Here is an 18,012-nt window from a genome sequence, read left to right on the forward strand (position 1 = left end):
TCATGTGCCTTCCTCCCATCCTTCTATTGCCCCCAGCACATCCTCTTCAACATTAACTTCATTCTCTCCGATGCCACTAGTCACAAGAGAGACAAGATCCAACCGATTGTTTGCACCAATAGTTGTACCTCTTAATCTTAGACGGATTCTTAGGACAGTAGGTCGTAAACCTGGGTACAAAATGGCTGCCTCAACCTGATCCTTTATCATTGTTTAGCGACTGCCACAGACAGACTCAGCTTTTGATGCCCGTCTGTGCATAGCTTTTGCAACATCCTTCACCTTCTGAGATGAGTTCTTGTACAAGAATTTACCACTGGGGAAAAAACGCATATAGCGATAGTAACATACCTTAAGATCTACTATAAATCTTCACTTAAAAGATTTTCGGCCATGGAATTTGAACATCTGATGATTTCATTTCTTCATTTGTGATACTGATTACATCTGTATTTTCTGGCAGCTGTAATTCCAATGATCTTCCAATCAATAAAAAATGCACTGGATTGGTGGTTTTCCATTCTGCAATTCCGGCACGAATATAGGTGTTTTGACTAACATACAGTCCATCAAAACGAAGCCTAGGATGATGAAGCCACATTTTACGCCAAGGGCCTCCAAAATCAGTTTTCAGAATCTTATAATTTTCTTCTAGTCGAGAAAGCTGCCAGGTATTAATGCATACATTTCACTGACACTCAGTAGATTATGCTTTAAGCCATCAACATACATAATATTTCTTGATTTGACCTTTTCTTTCAAAAGAATAGAACCTTTACCTTTTATGAGTGCAGGGGTGTCATTTACAAATGAGACGTTCCTTTCCTTTTCTAAGGCACTATATGACTGAAGTTTTTCTTTATCACCTGTCATATGTTTCGAGCATCCGCTGTCGATGTACCACTGATTTTCATGTCCTTCTGCATATAAGGCTATACGACATCTTTTTGGTTGCGGTTCTTTCTTTCTCCATGTTTTGGGACTCAATGAAGCTTGCTCCTTCTCAGTTGTTTGCTGAAACCTACTCCTGCATTCAGAATCTTCATGACCGAAGTTGTTACAAATAGAACATTCTATTTCATTTTCAAGAGTAGAAAAGTTATTGTAGGTTCTTTTCATGATCCCAGTCACACTCCTTTGATTTCGTGCTTCTCTAGTCATGATGGTATTGTAGGCAACACATTGAGCTGCTTTGTGTCCAAAGTTATGACAAGAGAAACATTGGCCATTGAAGAAATTCCTACGATTATCAAACCTTTCATCCAAGTGATTGTAGTTTCCATAGACATTCATTCTTGAGTCAAATTGAGAATGATTTACCTGCAGTTGGTTGTAGCTTCTATTCATCCTTAAATTAGATTTCCCCTGATGTACTTGGTGATATCTGTTCATCCTTGAAGTAGATTGACCTTGATTTACCTAGAGATCTGCTTTATGCCTTTGCTGTTGATTGTCAATCTGTTCACTTCTCCTTGCTGCATCAAGATAACTTTTGGAGGTGGATGGCTTCTGTTCTTGAGATGCTTCTTTAGTATATCCAAGACCTGTCTTGATTAGAGGAGAACGCTGCACTTTGATAATATCATCTAAAGTTTTAGATCCTTTAGCAAATTGAAGATTAAGAGATTTTGTTTTCTCAATATCTTTTCTAAGTCCCACAATTTCACATTCTAACTTTTCATTATGTTTTTCCCTTTCAGCAAGTTGGAATGTCAGAGTATCTCTGATCATACTCTTTTCTTCTAAACAAGAGTTTAAGTTTAGAAATTTCTTCATAGAGATCATTTTCATCTATAGAATCCAAGAAATCATCATCTTCAAAAGCCATCAAAAGTCTATAATCATTACATTGTTCATCTTCATCACTGATTGAAAATCCATCACTGTCTTCATGTGTAGAATAGCTCTTCTTACTTACATTCTGTTTCTGTTCCATCTAACTGGTTCCTTACCTTTATCAAGCTTATCTTTATGAGGACACTTGGCTGCATAGTGACCGACTCTTCCACAAGCAAAGCATTTGAAAGGTAGCTTACCTCCGAATCTTTCAGAACCCCATTGAAGGTTCTTGACAAAGTTTGATTCTTCCTCTCCTTCTGAAATATGTCCTAACTCATTGCAATCTCCTTTTCCTAAAGCTTTGAATGCGGCTTCTCTCCTATATGATGGTCCCCCTTTTCTCATTTCAAAAGCAGTTAGGATTCTGTGCAGCTGTGACATGGTAATGCTCTATAGATCCTATTATTCTTCTATGGCAGATACTTTTGATTCAAACTTAGAAGACAAAGATCTTAGAACCTTTTCAACCAAAGTAACTTCTTTTATCACTTCACCCAAGTTTTTCATACGATTAACGATCTCATCTATACGTAAGAAATAATTAGCCACACTTTCATCATTGTACATTCTAAGAGTTTGAAGTTTTGCACATTTTACTTGATCGTCTCCTTCATAGCTTAGAACGATCTTGTCCCATATTTCTTTTGCAGTTTTGAGATGCATAACCTTGACAAATTTTGATTGAGATAAACTCCCTAATAGAGTATTGACAACCTTTGCATTTGTTTCATACTGCTTCTTACTAGCCGTATCTGTAGGAGTTGCTGATGGAAATGTGTATCCCGTTTCCACGATATCCCAAACTTCTGTACCAAGAGATTGAAGATAGGTTGTGATTCTTACCTTCCAATAGACGAAGTTTCTCCCATCAAAGATTAGTGGCCTGATCGATGCCTCCTTTTCGTAGTTGCTCATGATGTTATATCTTCCTTCAAGCGATCAAGCTTCTTCTGAAGGACCTGCTCTGATACCAATTGTTGGAAATAATACTGAGAGGGGGATGAATCGGTATTAGCAAGTCAATTATTTTTCATTTCACAATCAGATTTGTATACGCTACTTCAGTTATGGGAAACTGCGTATATATGCTACTGTGTCTAAAGCAACCAACATATATCAGTAAACTTATGATTAATTAAATATTGATCTTTAATTAGTGCATCAGAACTTCATTAACCATAGGAACAGTAAACTGGTGCAGTAAAACAGAACAAATAATCACAAACATGGACACAAGATATAGGTGGAAACCCAATGTGGGTGAAAACCACCTACTGCAATTCATCTCTATCTTCTTTTAATAAGAAACTTCTTTTTACAATATTTCTGTACTAGTGTAGTCTTATACTAGTACGCATGATTCTACTTGCAAAAGGCTACAACCTTCTCTTGTTCTCCAGCTTCTTCTTCTCCAGCCGATGTACTAATACGTAGGTGCTGACCTACATAAGGCTACAACCTTCTCTTTTCTTCTAGGGACCATGTTTCATAAATTTTCAGACTGGATCTATCAATAACAATAATCAATCATCAAATACATCTGCATCAACCAATCTCCTTTGCTTCAACCAAAACTGAATCAAACAATTACTTCTCTGAATGCTGTAACTAGAATACATTAACTGTAACCAAAAACCAATCCTGAACCTAGAACACTATAGCAATAAACAGAAGTAGCTAAAACATATTTCATGGGACGTACACTACTTCAATATGTAGAACCTGCATGCATACGCTTCTATATTAAGGCCAACAAGCGTATATGCTGCTTTGACTTACTGAACCAGTGTGTATAAGTGCCTCTGATGTGCCGAACCTGTGTACAGATCTATAAAAGATAATTTACCCTTCTCACTTATTCAGACATCAGTTATACCAAGATTATTAGATTTACAGATCAAGTCATGTGCCAAATATAACCGATCAAAATCACACAAAGATACTACTATTCAAGCCTTAAGATCTTGACCCATCAATAGAACTTATCCTTCTTCTAGCGCTCAGGTTCCTCCTTGATTTAGATCCAGCTATGCACCATAACCTAATGACTAGTATTCCAGATCTTTCCCTTCATAAGATATTCAATGCTTGAGTGAATGCTTTTGCCTAATGATCTCCTTCCCCTTTTATAGTCTTAGGCCTTTCTTAATACCATGGTCCAAAACCATAGAGAATCAATACCATGGACCCAATTCCTGGGTTCAACACTTCGGATGAGATACCATGGTCCAAAAACCATAGGTCCAAATATCAAGGACTAAATACCATGGACCAAAAATAAGTTTTCCCACATGTACGCGCTTTTCCTTGCATGAAAGTGCGTGCATACGTATATGCGTCTTTTCATCATCAAACCTGCGTGTATACATGACTTGGTTAAGAGGAACCTACATATATCTCTTTTTCCTTCATTCTGAGAGCTTGAACTATGATCTGTCATTTGAGTGAGTTGCCATCAAGGACAACACCTGTTTCATAGTGCAAAACCTGTGTCATAATGCCAACAGTTACTTCTACTCACACAAGTTACTTCTACTCACACAAGTCACATTGCTTCTTAAAATGAAAACAAACTTCCTAATTTTACTTAAAATTACTTGCAAGCTAACACTACAGGAATAAGATATCAACCAAAAGTATCTAGATTTATCAAATCCTAGACTACAACGCTGGAATGTAAACTTATTCTATGACTGCATTCAATCACTCAAGACAAGGTAAAAGGAATCACACTGCAATTTAAATCACTCAATTGAACTTTCAAAATCAATCGACAAACTTTATTAAAGAAACTAAGAATCTATCGAGAAACAAGACTAAATTATCCTATGATAATTTAAGCTATTCCAATCGACAATCTGTAAAGAAAGGATCCTATGACACATATTCATGAAAATGACTAAAGGAAAATCAAACGATTTGATAATGAAAAAAAACAAGCAATGCGATTTCTATTTGGAATTAACTAAAATTCACTCAACGCACATTACCAATCAAGCTTCCTATTCTACACAACTAAACCCACACTATATCAACCTTGTTGAAACAATGAATTACATCAATTTTAGCATCCAAAGAGTGTGTTCTTCGTTTTCAAAAATGGACCAACTCATCACAGGTATTCGATTCTCAACGCAATTGAATGAGTTTCATGTGACCACAATTAGCATAGTTAAGACAAAATACCACTCATTGTTTTGGGAAAACAGAGTATGACTTTGTATCAAAGGTAGGCACACAAATCTCTCTGATGCACACAAGAACTATGCATTCATATTTCTAAATTGAAAGGTCTGAAAGTACATACAAGGTTAGCACACTAAAATCATTCCAAGCCAATGAAAGTCTCCACGCAATGTATAAAAGATTTAATAGACGAACTAGAAACAAATGAAAAGTAGTTATGATGAATTGATACACACAACTATGCTTCCTAAAAATTAATACAGAGCTATTCCTAGATGATGGTGGGCCCAACCACACCTGGGGAAGCTTAACTACTTACAGAAAAACAGAAAGATTAACACATTTAATTCACGAACTCATAACAAACCATCAAGTGAATCGATCTGAGCTTAATGCATGGCCATAATCACAGTCTTCAATTTATAAACAATATGTCTGGAAACAATACTTCGATGATACAATGACAATATTCTCTTTAGCTAACTAACTCCCTAGCTATTACAAATCAGGCCTTTATAGGCATCGATTTTAGTTTAAAACAATAATAGACCATACATAGCAAGTCCAATGACTTGGCTAAATTAATCTGTCAAATCAGATCACTGGAACGACCTTGTTCTACTTAGCATAATGAATCCTTAATTAATCGCAATATTGGCATAGGTTTAGTTCAACGAGGATGGTGAAGATCTTCATCATGGCAGATATCAAACTCGTTCGATCATAGCTGTGGGTGGCTCGATCATCTAGAAGCACGAGGCCTATTCATCCTTTATAGCATTGAGTACCGATCCTGAAGTGGTTGTTAAGTATAGAAATGGTAGAACATGGCTTGTGGAAAAGCACTCCCTTGATCTTAACCTTCTCATACTGCTGCAATACTCACACTCAATCATATTGATTAGTTAGATCGTTAGGAACAACTTAAATTCAGTTAAACTTAACCAATAAACAAAAAAATGATACAAATGAAATGCTTTACCTCATGTCAATATTTTGACAGTTTTATGACAATGAAAGTGACAGGAGAGTAGGTATAGGAGTACAAAAATGACAAAAATGGAGGTGGGGAATAGTGGAATTGGGGAAAAAACAAGGCACCAACAATTGTCTTGTATTCATGAGGTGTCCCCTTAGTTTAATAAAAATGGAAGTCATCCCCTGTTATTAAATGATTATAGTAAATGGATTAGGGAAGGGGAGAGATACACATATTGGGAAAGAACAATCCTATGTTTATTTTTTATAACCTTCTCTCATTTGCTCAAAGTGGATCTATGAAAAGTGCACTTTTAACAATTTTTACTATGATGGACATTCGATGTAAAATGAAATCCATAAACATACAATTACATGAAAATATTGTGTGATTATATTTGAATGAATGATTTATTTACACTTGTGCACAATTTGTAAGTCTCTTGGTCAAAATTCAAAACAAATGACTTAAATTCTTGAATTCTTCTATCAAGAACATAGTGCAAATGTACAAAACTAGTCTTAGGAAAATGGCCGCTTAAGAATGCACATATGTCATTAATTGGAAATAAGCCTATGGGGCTGAAGAAAAATATATTTTTGGAAAAAAAATCTTTAATGTTCCTCAAATTTTGTATCATTTTCTTGTAATTCATTTGAAAAAATGACAAATTTTCAGTTTTTAACCCAATTCTACCCAACTCAGAAAAATTCCATCCGTACTGTTATCACTAGGTTAGGTAGGCTAGGTTGTGTCAACCTCCAACCAAGTGTAACTATTTCAAACCAACTTTTGATTGGAAGTTAGCCCTTCTAATTTGAGAAGGTTCTCTCAAAATATTTATGAAATTGATTGTAATAAACTCAAAGTTCAGATGGCTAACTCTAGATTTTTATGTGACTTTTGCAGGGGAAAGAGAGTGATGGCTGCCACCATTGGGCATGGAGTATGTTAAGAGAAAATTCAATTAAAAACAACATTGTTTAAAGGAAGTTGAGACATTTTTGGCTTTGAAATGGAGTGAATTAAGCTTTTACAATAAAACACAACACATTTGAAGGAAGTTGGAGCAATATTACATTGAATTCCAAGTAATCAAACAAGCTATGGAAAATGATAATAACATAAAAACATGAAGGGATGGAATGAGCCCCATGGGTTAGCTCAATCGGTCATGTCGGGGCCTCGCCAGATGGGAGGTCATAGGGTCAATTCCCGAAAGCTCTTGGGGTCAGGTCTTGCAGTAGGTTGAGGGGCATCAGCCCAGATTTTTCAAGTGGACATAGCGCCACCCATTGACCGAAGGTTCTTTTGAACCACCCATAAAATAAAATAAAAATAAAAAATAAAAAAATGAAGGGATGGAATGAAACCAAAATGAAACTGTACTTCTTATTAACTTAAAAAAAACATACAAAATGTGGTCTTTCTCACATTCTCGATCCCCCTTTTCCAAGTGAAAAAGTTCTACATATATAGAGTGTTGGCTTGATGGGCCCTAACCTAGTTTTATTGTTAAGTAGCTAAGAAAATCCCTACACTACTGGCCCTTTCGGCATCAATCCATGGAGAGTGGACTGAAGTCTCACCCGAAGCAGTATGGGGGGATGCAGGAACCAATTTTCCACACCCAAACATGGTTGTGATGTCGTTTTTATACATTAACCCTTCCTTTGCGCAGACCTAGAAGCCCTTTAGGGCTTATCGATGTACTTTTCTTAATCGTCCTGGAGTTCTCTACGAACATCTATGACTATCCTTCATGTACCCTAAATAGATAAATCAAGCACTTACATGCCTCTGTAATTACTCTTCTGTATTTACTCAGATTACTTAGTTTCGTACAGTCTTAACCTGTAATTATGATTATCTTTGTGTAAACAAATACCTTTGCTTGCATTCATATAAAAAATAGAAACAAATAGATTCGTGCATCAGACTAGCATTGAAACATAAACCCAATGTTCAACGTAGCATAATTGCATGTAATTAACAGAAGTAAAATACATAGGTGATTCCAGAATACTTCTCTTTATTGATATTCCAAATTTCCAGTACAGACTCTGACTACCCTGCACACACAGCTGCAGGGGTCCGCACATTCAGCCACAGACTTCTACCCTAGGCCTCTGCACACTCAGCTGCAAAGCCTCTTCCTACGCTAAGACTCTTTGCTCTTAACTCTCACAGACCCAAAAAATTACTTAGAACCCTACCAAAAACTACCTTAGACTATTCTAAGACTCCCTTTTTATACAATCCCATGGTTTGCAGACTAAGGGAGGATCTCATCAAGCCGACACAAACTATCTAAACTAAGGGCAAAAACCCTTTTTGACTATTTACATCTTTGTGTTCTATGACCATAAAATGTGGAGACTTTACTTTCTTTATACAAAATTGGGCCTTTAGCCCCAAAACTTGGGCTTTTAACCCCAAAATTGACCCCAGGGGACCCGTTCCCAATAGGTCCCCAACACAATTCTGGTGACTCACCCTCGAGTCACTCTACTGGCTTGAAGATCTTGTCATGAAGACCTCCCAGCTCCAGCCATACCACTTTGACTTCGACGGTGTACTGTGTTGTCGCTTGCTTCACCTCGCGCTCTCTGCCTATATTTTCTACTCTGTCACCTGCAGACCGGTCAATTTCCCTTCAATGGAGGTACTTAGTACATAGGCTTCCTTTAGCCAAGGCCCCAATCTAGCCTTCAGTACTTCCTCCTTGCACTGAGCTGCATCCAATTCCTCCTATAATGTCTTCGCTTCCTACAGCTTCGCTAACCTTTGTGTAATGGTGACAGTGTGCACCGTCGCTTTAACCTCATCATATCTCTGCTGCAACTCCCGCACCTCTGTTTCTAGCCTTTGCACATTGGGATCCTCTTGTAGGCCGGTGACTACCTCAAGCGATTACTCGAAGAGCGCAGTGCAATCCTTCACTATGGTAACTAAAACTGCTACTGCATCTTTGACAACAGTCGTGCGCTACTCTTTAACCTCTGGTGGAGTCAAAGGCTGGGCCTTCAAATCGAGCTTTGTAATTTTAAGGTTCAGTTCAAACTGAACCTTAGCCAGCTCTATTCTTGCTTCGCACACTCCAGCAGCAAGCTTCCGAATTCTCACATCCACTTGTGCATCTTCAGGTTTATCCAGCTCTAGAACAGTCCTGCATGCCTCGACCACTACCTTGGTCCTGTGCTCATTCTTTTCCGTGATGGCCTTCGGAAGATCAATGGAAAAATTCTTCTATACATCCAACTAAGCATTGTTCACCTTCTTCTCCTTGATAATGTTCAGGGCTCACTGTTCCCAAGCCTGAAGTTCTACGATCACACCATCTTGCAAGGTGTGAAGTGCTTCACTTGGAACTGCGGCCAAATTTAGCCGAACCCTCTTGAGGGCATTGACAGTGGCCCTATTAGATTCTTCTTCTATAGTTAGCGCTCCATCTGGCAAATCTATGGCCCGAGGATCCAGCGTGTGCACCATTTCTACTGCCTCTAATGTTCTAGGTGCCAAACTAGTTGAGGCCACACTGCTTTGTCCCCCAGTGGTTTGTACCTGTGACACCTAGATTTGTAGCTCACGTAAGCCTATTTGAATGGCACCCAAGGCCTGTTACTGATGTTGCTCAAACTGCTGCTGCAGTTCCATGGTCGCATCCCTCACCACATCGCCATTGTCATTCAAATCACTTTCTGTCAAGGTGATTGGGTCGAGGAATGTTTTGTTGGCCTTGGACTTCTTTCGCAGCAGCACTTTCTCCAGCTCCCTATTGCGCTTAACTTGGAATGGAGTGGTCTCCGGGACTTCTCCTCCCTATTCGGATCACTGCTCTTCCTCTTCTATCTCCGGGGAAGTAGATTTTTTACTCTTGTTAGACTCGTGCTCCTCCTCTTCTTCTTGCCCTTCTGTCTGCTTTTTGGCAGCACGCTTCGCTTTCGCTTTGTCCTCAGCCTCTTTCTTCCTATTTTCGGCCAACTGTTCCATCTTTAGTTTGGCCTCTTCCTTCTTACGCTTTGGTGCACACTTGCTAGACCCAGCTGTCAAGTCTGAAGATGTGCACCACTCTATTGGCCAGTGGTCAAGGACCACCGTGATTGCATCATTTGTGGCTAGGTATGGAAGGTCATACCACTTTTGATCAGGGTCCTTCCATGCTCACATGGAGACATAGTGGAAGTCTGCCTTGAAGTCCACATACCCTGCTAATTGTTCGGAGACAGTCGATGATAACCATGGTTTGTGGTTGATGGCTATGTTGATACTCATCTCCATCAAGATCCAAAATATCTTGCTATCCTTAACCCTTTTTGGGTCCTTGGTGGCCAAGAGCGAAGCGAACTTCATTTCTTCTGATAAATCCTACATGACTAGAGGAAACTGACTATCCTCTGGTAACTCCCATGTGACCAGTACTATCGATAGTAGCATCCATGCATAATGAAAAGTTTTTCTTTCATCCTGCACCTCTTTGCAGTTCACGAGGAACTCGCTACAGAGGTAGCATGCCCAGTTGAATTGTATTCCCTCCGCGCAATGGGCCACTAATGATATGACCAGTGCTGACACTTCATCTGTGCGACACTTCCTCATAATTTTCCCAGCTAGGATCTAGGTGGCTACTTTGACCATGGGGTCAGTTACACTAGAAATGGAGTAGCCACACGGCTTCTTGACGAGCTTAAATTAGTCCTTCATTTTCTTGGTGAGGTCGTGCTCACCTATCTTTCCATCAAATGCCATGGCCAGATTTAATCCTGAATGCAGAAGCCAAGTGATCCTATGGATCAACATGTCAGTGATCGGTATTGGTTCAGCTAACCACATGCACCCATCGTGTACCAAGCATAGTAGCTGTTTGATCACTATCATGTTTATGGGCATGGGGTTGTAATGTGGCACCCATAGCATGTTTAGCAGTCCTACCTTGTCCGCCCCTTTTATCCACTTCCTTGGCTCCAACACTATCACACCAAAGTCCTTATAGAAGACACGATACATGAATTGATCGGTTGCTAAGTGGGGAAAGCACTCCATATCGGTCAAATCCCAATCCTCCAGCGTTAAATGGGGAACACGCACCATGCGTAGTCCTTCAAATGAAATCTTGCCCAGCAGAAATGGTGTATGCAGTGTGACTTTTCTCTCATTAATGTCCTTTCGGACCTTTGCCTTGCCTTGGTGCAGAGGAATGTATTCGAGTAGTTTAGAGATAGGGTCGAACCCTTACGTCAACATCCTCTACCCCCATGTCAATGTCTTCCCCACCCATATTGATTTCTTCACTGTCTTCCTCAAGTTCCATGTCAACTACATTGCCATTCTCCCATGCGATGGGCTTTTTCTTCTGTAGGTGTTTTTTGGGTGACGCGTGCACCGACGGTGTCGCTTTCTGATTATCTTTCTTTGTTTTTGAACCCTCTTTGGTCGGAGTAGGCTTCGGCCTGGGTGACCTCGGATATTTGGGTACCTCTAGAGGTACTTCGACATTGGCTATCTCCGGGGTAGCTTCCTCAGCTTCCATTTCTACCTCTGGGGCATCTCCCTCAGCTGCCATTGCTTCTCCAGCACTCACGGTTTCTGTGGGCACTGACATGATGCTAGTCAAAAAATCATGTGTTTCCTTCGACAACCTCTCAAACATTGAACTCGCTATCAAAGCTTCAAAGTTATCACGGTTAATACATGCCTGAGAGCTCAACACCTCAATTCTCAAAATGCCAAGTGTTTTTTGTTGGGTAGCCATCTGTAATTTATAGGCATTTTCGAATTCAAATCCAATCATTCCCCCCAAAATTCATTCATAAATGCTAGATTGGTGACAGATTTTCAAATATCTTGTCCTTAAATTCCGACTTAAATGTGCTCGCCCCACTCTATTTGGCTGTTTTTTCATTGTCAAATCATGAACAGTGACCATAACGATCCCTTTTTAGCTGCCTTGCGCGGTCCCTTCTTCGATAGCGTAGCTCCCCACACATTTCTACTATCACTGTGACATTCCTTCATTCTGCATAGTTGCCCAATTGTGTAACTCCACAACCTGAGCAATGTAGTTTATAGTCTCATGCCTCCTTTCAGCTTCCTAGAGCACTAAGGCTGTGTTTCCATCATGTAGTCATCTAGCAAGATCGCCGGTGTATGGCTTCAACCGGCTGCTATTCACCTTTCTTGGGAATGGTTCTCCATTTAATTTTACCAACTGAACTACTCCACCGTTGGTAATCTCCTTGATGACACATGTCCCTAGCCAATGCATCCTAAATTTTCCTGAAAATTTGTCAAACTTGTTGTCATAGAATAAAACTAAATCATTTACCTTGAAGGTGTGTAGTTTGATGTGCTGATCGTGCCATGCCTTTTCGCGCTCCTTTTGAACTTGTTGATGGAATCCAACTAGAAATATACCCTCTTCAAGCTCTGTTAACTGCACAAGCCTCTCCTCCAGGGCTTCGAAATCTACCATTCCTATGAATGCCACTATGGGAAGACTAGGTACAATGCAATCCATCAGCATCAGAGCTTCTATGCCATAAACCAACCTGAATGGCATTTGTCCAGTCAATTTATTGCAAGTCATTTTATAAGCCCATAGCACCGCGGGTATGCACACATCCTAGTCATTTCTTTGAGAATTGCAAACCTTTGTTAGCACGCCCTCCAATATTTTATTAAATGATTCCACCATCTCATTAGCCTGCGGGTGATAAGGTGTACTTTTCTGATGGTAAACCTGAAATTCATCCGTCAACACGCTGATTGTTTCATTAACAAAATGTGTACCACGATCACTCATAAAAATATTTGGACACCAAAACCTTGTCAGTACATACTCAAAAATGAATTTTGTGGCTTTTGCACTTGTATAGTCCTTCATAGGCTGTGCCTCCACCCATCTAGTTAAGTACTCAGTCGTGGTGATGATGTACCGCACACTCGTCTTCTTTCCTAGAGGATGAATTGGTCCCTCAAAGTCAACCACCCACTTCTCAAAGGGCTATAATGATATCTGTAGATTCATTGGCAGCTCATCCCTCTGCAAGGTTCTGCCAGTCCTTTGGCATGCATCACATGCCCTACAATACACCTTTGAATCCTTATGCAGCATCGTCCACTGCAATCCAGCGCGTAAAATCTTCCGCGTTGTTGCTTTGCTCGCATAATGTCCTCCTATGGCTTCTCCATGAGCTTTAGTGAGGATGTTGTTTCGTTCAAATTCTGGAACATAATGTCACAGTACTTCATCTGATCCCATTTAATACAAGTGTCCTACAATGACAGAAAAGTCTACCGCGCACACCACCAGTTCCATCTTTTGTTGACTTGTATATCCTTCCAGAGCCATTCCTGTCATTAGGAAATGTATAACATCTTCAAAGTGACTGTCTATGATGCACACTGCAAAGAGCTACGCATCAGGCAGTCCTTCCTCCAAATTAGTAGGCTCTTCTCTAGTTTCAATGTACGGCAGATGATCTAGTCCTGCATTCAATCGTCCTAGTTTCATAATGACTTCAAAATCATATTCTTGGAACAAAAATAGCCATCTGCATATTCCCCCCCACCCCCAATAGAGGATTTTTGACCAAGTATTTGAATGCAAAATGGTCTTTATACATCTTAAAATGTCTGCCCAATAGATAATTCCTAAACTTCTAGAGTGCGTACACCATAGCTAATCCTTCACACTCTGTCCTGGAATAATTTTTCTCAGCTTTGGACAGCTTCCTACTTGTGAATGCTATAGGATGATCTAAGTCCCCTTCACCGACCTATGTTAGTACTTCTCCCAGCGCAATACATGACGTGTTCACATGCACATGAAATTCCTTCTTCCAATACGGGAAGACTAGGATCGACGTGGTGACCATTTTCTCTTTTAGCACATCTAAGATCTTCTGACATTCTTCATTCCAATAGAACATAACATCCTTGTTTAACAATTTTTCCATCAACACAATGATCTAGGCATAGCTCTTGATGAATTTATGATAGTATCCCATATGCCCCAACATTGCGTGTAACTGTTTCACACTCCTTGGTGCCTCCAAATTGATTATGACTACGATCTTCGTAGGGTCTACCATCAAGCCTTGTCTACATACCACATGACTTAGCAAGATCCCAAAAGGGACACAAAACAAACATTTCTTAAGATTCAGCGTGACTTGGTACCTCTAACATGTATCTAGCATCAAGCGTAGACTTGCTACATGACGCTTTGCCAATCCAGACACTGTTCAATCATCAAAATATACCTACAGAATTTATGAATGAAGTCCTTGAATGCCGCAATGACTACGTGCAAAAATATTGTTGGTGCATTCTTCATCCCAAAATTCATTACATTGTATTGAAAGCATCCCAACTTGGTCACGAAGGTCTTCTTACTTCTATCCTTCGGTGTGATCTTGATCTGATGGTACCCTGAGAACTCATCAGTAAACGAATATGATTCTTGGTTGCCAACATTATCCAAAACCTCATCGATGAATGATGGTGGGAAAGGATCATGCACGTAGGCATCATTCAACTTGCTGAGGTCTACACATATCCTTATTTCATCATTCTGCTTCTTTTCCTAAACTACTATTGGGCTCACCTAATCAGATTCTTCCAATGGTTCAATAATACCTGCTGCAAGCATTTTATCCAACTCTAAGCGGATATTTTCTTTATACTTCGGATTGAGGCGGTAAGGTCTTTGCTTCACAGGTTTCATGTCCAGTTTTTAGGTGATCTTCATGACACCCAAGTCCCCTATTATCCCTTTCAGATCTAAAAACTTCGTGGGAAACAAATCTTGATATTTGTGGAGTAGTTCGGCGATCTTATCTACTGTCGAGTCATCCCAGTAGTCTCCAATCTTTGCAAACTTCGGCTCTGCCTCTGTGCCAATGTTCACATGCCTAGTTTTGAGCGGCTCGGTTATGTCTGAGTTCTCTAATTGTGGTCCCTCGACTTTGCGGTGACCTTCAGTCTCTGGGATATTAATATTCCTCGGGTCTTTGTCTTCTTCTTCCACTGTTACATTGTAGCATTCAAGTGGGTGGCTCAGCTGGGTAGTCCAATTAGGTTGAATCAGATCTAGAGGATCCTCTTCCTACCCAAGGACTGCTCCAATGGCTGTATCTGAGGCATCAGATGATATATGAAATGGAAAATGCCAATTTGGTCCTCGAAGGACTGGGGCCGTGAACTCAAGCTTATTTTGATCCTAGAAAGCGCGTTCACATTTTTCTGTCCAGATAAAATCAATGTTACCAGCTAGTGCATACAAAGGTGCAGCAATATGCGAAAAATGTTCTATAAACCTCCTATAATAACCAGAAAATCCAAGAAAACTGCATACCTCCGTTTGAGTGGTAGGAGTGGGAATAAGAAAAATTATTTGGATTTTGGCTGGGTCTACCTAAATGCCAACTGCTGAAATATAGTGTCCGAGAATAAGTCCTTCAGTCATCATCATATAGAATTTTTCATGGCTTAAACAAAGCCTAGTAGCAATGCAGCGTTGTAGGACTTTTTCTAGTGTATCCAATGCTGGATCGAAATTGTCTCCATATGGTGTAAAGTCATCCATGTATACTTCAAGTCCTTCATTTATTAAGTCTACAAAAATGCTGAGGATAGCCCTTTGGAATGTGGCTGGAGCATTGCATAAGCCAAAAGGTAGAACTCTATAGGCAAATGTTCCCCAAGGACAAGTAAAAGTGGTTTTGTCTTGGCCTTCAGGGGCAATCTGGATCTGATTGTATCCACTGAAGCCATCCAGGAAAGAAAAAAATTTCTTTCCTGCCAAAGTGTCTAATACTTGGTCGATGAATGGGAGAGGGAAGTGGTCTTTTTGTGTTGCTTTATTTAGTTCTCTGTAGTCCACACAAATTCTCCATTTCCCATTCTTTTTTGGTACCACCACAAGCGGAGAGACCCATTTACTATCGGAGATAGGATAGATGAAGTTGACATCTAAAAGTTTTTGAAGTTCAGCTTTTACCACATCTTTTAGATGAGGATTAAGTCTCCTCTGAGGCTGGCAAACAGGTCTCGCATCTTTTTCTATGTAAATGTGGTGGGTACATAATTGAGGGTCAATTCCTTTCATATCAGGATAGTCCCATGCAAATTCTTCTTTATATTTCCTCAACAGGTGGATGAGCTTCGTTTCTTGTTCGGAGGTGAGGTTGGCATTAATGTTTAAGGTTTTTCCCGGTTCGATTTCCACAATTTTACTATTTGCAACAGAGGTAACAGGTATCGTTTGATCATGTGTATCTTTAAGAGGATATTCTTCTAATTCGTTATCGAATGCTACCTCTATCATGTGACACTGTGTGCGGGATTTGGATTCAGTTTGACTAATAAATTTATTAATGGCATCATCCTCTGTCTGATCTTTAAAATCAAGTGCCTCTTGTATAGTTAATGGAGATCTAATGTTGTCAGTAAGGTATGATACAGGGTGCTTATTAGTTTTGATCATTGTGACACTTGGCTGTGCTGGAGGATATAAGGCTAAGTTCTTGATATTCGCTCCCCTCGTTATGGTCATATTGCCTTGTCGGCAGACAATATAGGTTTTCTGATTGGTGGTTCAGGTCTATCTGTAATGGTCAACCAATCAACCATCTTCTCCACTGTTCGGATCAAAGTATCCATCTTAGCATCTGAAGAAGATGCTTCCTCTTTTATGGTCACTCTATTTTCAGATCTCATTCTTGCTACATTTTCCAATAGATTTGCTTCTACACTTGCAACGTTCTTCTACATGTCTTCTAGTGTGGTGGGATCACGTTCCCGTAACTGATATGCCATATCAGCATCGAAACTGTCTGGAAACTTGAGCAAGGCTAACCCCTCTGGTGGTTTAATTTTGACTGGAATAGAATTATATACTTCATTAAACCTCACAAAATAATCTTGCACACTTTTAGCAGCATTCCTTTTGATATTTTCATACTCAGAAAAATTTTGGAGAGGGTTCTTCTTTACCTCCCACTGATCCAGGAATTGCCTATGCAGGACTGGCAAAGTGGTGATAGAGGGTACGGGTAAAGCTCTGAACCATTTTCAAACTTCACCTCCAAAGCTTTGAACAAACAATCTCATAGTCACATTTTCTACCTCTACCTCATGAAGGTCAAAGAAGTCATTCATTCTATCAACATGTTGCTGAGCTGTAATGTTTTGAGTGGCATCAAAAAGAGGTATTTTACTTTGGTAATTAGCGGGTATATCACCAAGATTCTGAGGTAAAACAAGGGGTGCATACCGAGCAGCCATGACTCGAGGTGGATTTGAAACAACGGTTGGACCACTAGGGTTTAATGGAGTGGTTGAGGGAGAAGTAGGGGTAATAGGTGTTTGATAGGATATGATAGGTTGAAGGGGAAGGGTAGGTATAAACTGAAGTTGGGAATGAACTTCAGAGATTGATGGGAATAATGATGAACTGAGGGTAGTGGATGTCGATTCAGAAAGCTCAGGGATCTTAGCAGCAGTGATGGATGATTGAGGAGAATTTAGGATATATTCGTCAATTGACCAGTTTGCCTTTTGAATTTCAAGATATGCAATAAATTCTGGGTCTAGAACTATATCGTCAAGTGCACTTTCAGATTTGATCCTAAATAGAGAAAGGTCAAAAAAAAAATCAAAAGAGATATATTCTAAGAACAACCACTCATCTAGGCAGGAACCTACTTTAATCAAAGGGGTCAAGCTGACTGAACTTTCTTGTCTTTTGACTCTTCTTGAAATCAAATATGGATTATCCACTACTGGGGTGGGATTGGGATCAGGATTGGCCCTAGTGTATTTTCTTGAAGCCAATGTGCTCAAATTTCGAAGTTTCTATATTTCTTTACAACTTTCTATTTCAGCCTATTAAATTCTAAAACTCATCATCCAAAGTTAAAGAATTTATATGAAAGATATTACCGAGGAGATTAGTCTTTGAGATTCCCAAGTATGGTCACCACTATGTTATCACCTAGATTGAC

General features: G+C 39.7%; 1 pseudogene; it reads right to left on the reverse strand.

Moving 5' to 3' along the window:
* On the reverse strand, positions 1–9,496 carry LOC149260310 (F-box protein 7-like; annotated as a pseudogene).
* Between the last annotated feature and the right edge of the window lie 8,516 nt (positions 9,497–18,012).

The sequence above is a fragment of the Pinus tabuliformis genome, chromosome 6, assembly GCF_031772625.1.
Source record: "Pinus tabuliformis cultivar Carrire ecotype Pingquan chromosome 6, CPIR1, whole genome shotgun sequence".
Lineage (NCBI taxonomy): Eukaryota > Viridiplantae > Streptophyta > Pinopsida > Pinales > Pinaceae > Pinus > Pinus tabuliformis.